Raw genomic sequence first — 6,657 nt, 5'->3', positions numbered from 1 at the left:
GCACAGCATATGTCACACTGTATTGGACACATTATAAAACCTTGAGGCATACATTCACAGCACATACAGAAGCAGAATAATCTCAACATTTAATAATAGTTTTCAAGTCGGCAATTTCCGTAGAGGATACATTTTATCAGATGTGAGAGCTTCATCTGTATTACCCCCTAATATATACCCTATGATATGATGTATATTTAATATACATCCCTGTAGAACACGGCTGTCAAATGTAAATGACCTGGGGGCCAATTAGCTTTTTGTCTGGTCTAGAGAAAAAAATGGGGAAAAACAACTGTTCAGTAGCAGGTGGTCAATATTTTATATATACTGTATATAAAAGACAATAAAGATATTCATGATGGTATTTCAAAGCAAAAGTGCTTTTTATTATATACATACATGTACATATATACACATATATATGGAAAGATGTCTACTTTTACACACACAACAATTACATATGTATGATGTATAATAATGTAATGTAAATATAAAACAGAGATTTTAATCTAAGACAAAGTAAATAACAATGTGCAATTCAAACACCAAACAAGCTTAATTTAATGTTGAATGTAATACATTTAATAATGTGACGACTACAACCCGAACGTCTTATTATTAGTGTTATAACAAAAACTGTGTTTAAAGTAAGAGGAGGTTGTGTTTTCATTATAAGAAGATATTAAGTGAGGGGTCACATGAGGCCGACAGGCCGCGAGTTTGACACCTGTGCTATCGAACATCCCCTACAGTTAGTGGCGTTCTCTTGTTTTCGAGGTCATATGAGGATGTCTGCCAATAAACCACACACATGCAACTTAGTGCTCAAAGAAGAAAATCACTGCTGACATGAGACTGAGACATATGCTCACAACACTGCACTGATGCAAACCCTCTTTGAGTCGCTCAGCTGTGCCAACAGCATGTGAAGGTATAAGAAAGACGCAGGATGGAAAAAAAGCGCTGCACATAGATGCACTGTATAAATGTGTGAGTGAATTTGCGTGAATGGGTCACTAAGCATCACTATATAAACATACCTTATCATTTTATATTATTTGCCTGTACCTTTATGCTACATATCGACATGTATAAAAGCAGGATTTACATGTTGTGCCTTAAGAACAGAACAGAACTATGGCCTTTGAGTGAGGATTGACAGTGCAGCACAGGACTGATGATGATTATAGTTTTGAGTATGCTGCTGTCTGTCTTCACTGAAGTGTGGAACATGCTATTGTTAATGTGTCACCAGAATGAACCTGACTGACTGAAAGTGAAAAGTTTCCACTGTAAATCTGCAAAATGATCACACCATAACATATATATAAGTATATTACACGTATATACTTCATGTCTGAAAAGTAGCTGCAGTTTTTTCATGAAGGTAAAATTCCGATCTGCACTTTCAAATACGAAATAATTCAAGTATTTGAGAAAGTGTTCTATTTGTGCATGCATCCATACATTACAAAGTACATTATTTATATGTTTTTCTTTTTAATGAAAATGTGATATGCAAATACAAAACCTTGATTAGAATCAGAATCAGAAAAACTATCACCTGTTATGACAGAAAATCATCTTTGGCATGGCTCAACACTCAGCAGGCAGTGCTTTCAAAAGTATGCGACAATAAATAGCCCAAGTGTAAAGCACATAGTACATGTGTGAACTTTTTTGTTTAAGATGTTCAGTGGGGGGAAATGTATTTTATTTTCAATAATAATAAAGACAGTAGTTTTTGTTGTTCTGAATTTGAACTCCTTTTTACTGACATACATATATCTTTCACACAATTCAGAAAAACAACAAACACGCTTTTAGTAAATGATTAATTAATTGGTGTCAAATGTATTCAAAGAGGGTCTCGCTGAACACAGATGCACTTTTAATTGGGTTGAACAATGTTCCTGCTGAGTAAGAAACCTGCTTTATCATGATATATCCTTGTTCTCTGTAGGCGTTCGTCACACACAATTCCAACCAAGCTGTGTTCACTGCTTTCTGGCTTGTTGTCAGACACTTCTCCACAGACCGACGAGCAATAAGTTGATTGCCTAAAAAAAAAAAAAATCCAATGTTGGCGTTTCACAAAGAAAACGGTACTGTGTGTACTGTAAAGCCACATTACACCCTGGAGCACTTTATTCACAACTGACATTCAATTACACACAATAAATGAAATACTGTAGAATGAATGTTGTAATCACTTTGCATAATTTTATGCACATTCTTTTTTTCCTAAGGGGCATTAAAAGAGATAAAACATGCAGGGTACTTAAAACACATTCAGCCCTAATGCTGTTAAATGCCCATGCAAAAATAACACAGCCAGGGGTTAAAGTAGGTTTGTAAAGAGGGTGTGTTTTATATTGTTGTCAGTTGTCTGTGTCTCACAAACCATCTTTATTTATAACTCATGCCCTCAGTCCACCTTTCACTGGTGCACTTGTTATTAGCTGCAGTAGAGGACTGACTGAGAGCCAGTTTGTCAAAGCTAATAAAATGTGAAGTAAAGTGCAGCAGATTTCAATCCTCTTGGATGATTATGAGTCATTAGGGCAAATAAGTCGAAGAAGACAGGTCTTAAAGTTCAGCATTAGTGTATAAGAATAAGTGAAATCCAATAATAAAACTGCAGACTCTACCAAACTCTTCCTCTCACCTTCACTTATCTTAGTGTGTCGGGGAATGCATAATAAGAATTTGTCTAAGGTACATGTACACAGAACCCAAAGGTGATTATATGTTTATACAAACATACTGATATAAATATTTCATAGATCTTCCTAAATATTAGACGATGGACCTTTAAATGTGCTTTAACAAGTCCAGTTCAGTTTCCATCTCAGTTTGGGATCTGACACAGGCAGAATGACTGATAATGGTCGCACTCGTTTTACAGAGTACATTTACACACGATTTATTGTTTTTGTGTATTTGTACTTTTTAAAGTTGTTTTTGAATTGTGTAATTTTACTTTTCCTTATTAAGAATGTTTTCTTGGGAGTACTTTGCTACATTTTAAATCACATATGTTAAAAAAAGGTTGGAGCCTGATGAGATTCACCTATTGAGTAATTACAAATGTGACAAACAGGAAGTTCACTTATGTGTCAGTTGTCCGGACTGTTACTACCAAGGACATGGGTAAAAGGAGGGAACAGTCAGATGATTCGAGGAAATGTATTATTCGTAACCAACTGTTGGACAATACTGCAAAACCTTTGAACCAACTGTTACAAAGTTATGACATTTAGCACATTATGACCTAATTTAACTTTTCAAATAAGCTAAAGAATGAAATCCATGATGGCTGATTGGAGGACTCCCTTTCTTGTTCTCCTCTCACATTGTACCAAAGTCATTTGGGCTGAGTGAAGGAGACCTCCTTGTGTTTCAGTGGAGAAGGTAAATGTGGAAAATTAACCACAGTGTGCCGTGAATAATTCTGCAGCTCTTTCAGATCTTAACTCAAAGAGAATGCAACTCTCAGCTGAAGGATGGCACAGTTGAAACTTCAGAGCCATTGACGACAGTTGCCCATTGAGGTACAGGCTGAGAAGAACACCAGCCCTGTAGGACACCAGGCTTTGAGGCACGGCCCCATGGAGCAATGACGAACACTCTTGAAAGCTAAGAGCCGTTTTTCTCTCCTTTTCCAGTTTTCTAAATGTATCATTAAGTTAGGTAAGCCTCAGCACTTTAATGATATTTTTGTATTTTTCCTTTTTTTTATTTCATTTATATGTTCAGAATTGCTTTCTAATGCTGCTAATTAAATTTTCATCAACATTTAGATTGGCTTTTTTTGCGTTCCAACAAACCCAACACAAGTTCAACAACAGGAGGTTCTGATGAGGAACATTTCCTCTTAAAGCTTCTCGATGTGTTTGTACATTTTGTTCATAAACATGCTGCTGTTGAAGATAGTTTTAACCTATGACCTCTTCTTTGTGTATTACTGTACTAAAGCAATTGTGCAGGGGAAGCTGATTTGCTCCTATCTGTAGTAAATTCACTCAGGTAATACAGTGCTTGTGATTTGATAACCTTGCTGGCAACTAATCACACACACAAACACACACACAACTTTGCAGGTGGGGCCAGATGCATCTCTCTCTCTCCAGGCTAATTATTCTTTATTTTGCAGAGGATCATAAATAGCACTTACCCATTATACTTTTCAGTAAGTATGGTTCTCCTTGTCTTCAGGAATCAAAAAGACCATGGATAGCAATTACAGGTAAAATCAATGCACTTAGTCACTGAGGTGAAGGGTATTGTTTATATGATTGTTAACGTATGAACAGAATACCAAGTGAGGGCCAATACATGGTCTAGCCTGACTAACATTGCTATTAAACTGCCTAAATAAATCATTTGAACAATGTAAAACCAAAATATTTGCTCCACCACTTTGCAGAGATAAAGAAAGAAAGAAACAGAGAAAGGCGAGAAGAAAGTATGTATTTATTTATTGTATTTTTCTTAGGTAGGACCGAGTTAGTGTGAAAAGGGGAGAGATTGTGGTGGTAGACACAGAGGAAACTGAACTGAAGCCCGGCAGCTGCAGAGAACACAGTCCTCTTGTGGTGGCCATTTAACCAAGTGTTAAAATACTACCTACTCGGTGCACCCATTGCTGAATTTTAGTACAGATAAAATTATATCACAGCATGGGAGCCCATGGCAAAGACAGGGGTACCATAGTCATAATTTTCCTTCTGTTAGGAAATATCAAAATGCTAATAAACTGCTTCTCTACTTTGACTGCATTGCAATATTAATGAATACTCTTGAAATATATGTAGGCTATATCGCAGCTTTTTATTAAAAGACAAGGTGAAAAGCTATCAGGACAGTCGATGTGAGATGACTGTAACATCATGGACTAAAAATAGACAATGCATCTTCCAGTGTATAATCTAATCCTGCGTCCCGAGTGCAATATGTATTCTTAACTCCACAAAGTGACCACCGAGCTTTTAATCCACAGCTGCAGTGAAGAGCAGTTTTTCATGTAATTTAACCCTGTCTGTGTCAGTCTTACTGTTTTTGTCTTTTACAAAATGTCTTGTTTTATGACCATACCTTATCTTATTTTAAGTGTGTATTGTTGTTTTATTACTCTCCTTTTTACGATTTTATGCTGGTGAGCTGAAGGCAAATTTCCACCTTGGTGGAGAAAAAAGTTCTATTCTATTGTGTTATGTTCTAACCATAATATTTCAATTATGTTGCTGCCACAGTGCTATGTTGATGCCATTTAAAATTGCAATCTAAAAAAGCATGGCTTCTTGTGTGGAGGTGTCAAGGTCCCACTGATACACTCAATCTTCCTCAACATGTTACCTACCTTTTAGAAATAAAAGGAATACAACAAAAACATGTAACATGTTGGCACTACATTCTATGGTAATGACCAAGTAGAAAAACAAGAAATTATAGCTACATTTATTTAATTGTTTGCCAACAAAGAATAATTGTTGTATTTAAATCTCACAGACATTGTTTTCATCGCCCATCAAGCCTGCACAGTCAATTCCTTGGGTGTCAATTAGCTGTTCAGCTGATCAAATCTGTTCCAATAGCAATGCAACATGTCTGACTCATTTCTCAATCTCAAATAAATCTTATATATCCAAATATCTAAAAGTCAAAGTCTTGTTCAAGACTATCAAGAGGTTATTCCACTGATTCATTGTGTGAACTGTTGGGTTTCTCTTCGCACTATCAACCTTAACACTATTATTGTAAATGTTTCTGCTTTACTATGTACAGTGCCTTGATATATTCTATGTTGTTATTGAGTGCTATACAAATAAAATCTAATTGAATTTAACTATTTTGCTTAATCTGTATAAATAAATTCACTTTTCATGCGTGCAGTGTCTCTCTTGATTAAAACGACCTTGAATGTCCTAACACCACACTGAAATCTTTTTTTTTACTAAAACTGTTACAATTATAGCTGCCATGTTAGTATTATGCTCCTGAAGTACTTTTCTTAATTTTTGCCTGGTCAAAATGATGTCCTATGAAACTTCCGGACCGATGACAGAAAGCCTCGTAATCGTCTCTGGGTCATTTGCTAAAAGGTATGTTTTTAAATTCTTTGAACCAAAATGCTTGTCTCTCCTTGACTAATGGGTACAACACTGGCCAAGGACTCTTATTCTGGGTCCTAATTTTCAGAGTATTGATTGTTGAAGCCAAGAAGGTAGATTCTGAAATTATGCATCGCTAAATCATCTGATTTTTTTTTCTTATTTTAATGTCTAGACAGTGTTGACAGTCGTTCTTCTGTGTCCTCTAAAAATGAGGTGAAATAAGAAGCCCTGTCACAAAAGCAACAGCTGGAGCACACAGACCAGCTACAGGTACTTACCACCCGGAATGACCTGAATATATATATGTACTGACATTTTTCAGTGTTAATTAGCTGATACATAAAAGCAATAATAGACAGAACATAACATGCAGAATATTGGCAGGAAGATCTGGGCAAGTGATCATGATGGATTTTAATTGTGGGTACTGTTCTGTCACACGTGGCATTAAGAAGAAAAATCTGAAAGACTTGGCAACTCTGCCACTGTTAGTGTTGGCAACAGTCAGTCTGATATTACAGGTGACAGAGTATTAGAG

The sequence above is a fragment of the Solea senegalensis genome, linkage group LG10 (genome assembly GCF_019176455.1).
Source record: "Solea senegalensis isolate Sse05_10M linkage group LG10, IFAPA_SoseM_1, whole genome shotgun sequence".
In the NCBI taxonomy this organism is placed as follows: Eukaryota; Metazoa; Chordata; class Actinopteri; order Pleuronectiformes; family Soleidae; genus Solea; species Solea senegalensis.
The sequence above is the reverse complement of the archived record's forward strand: the minus strand, read 5'-3'. Positions refer to the sequence as shown.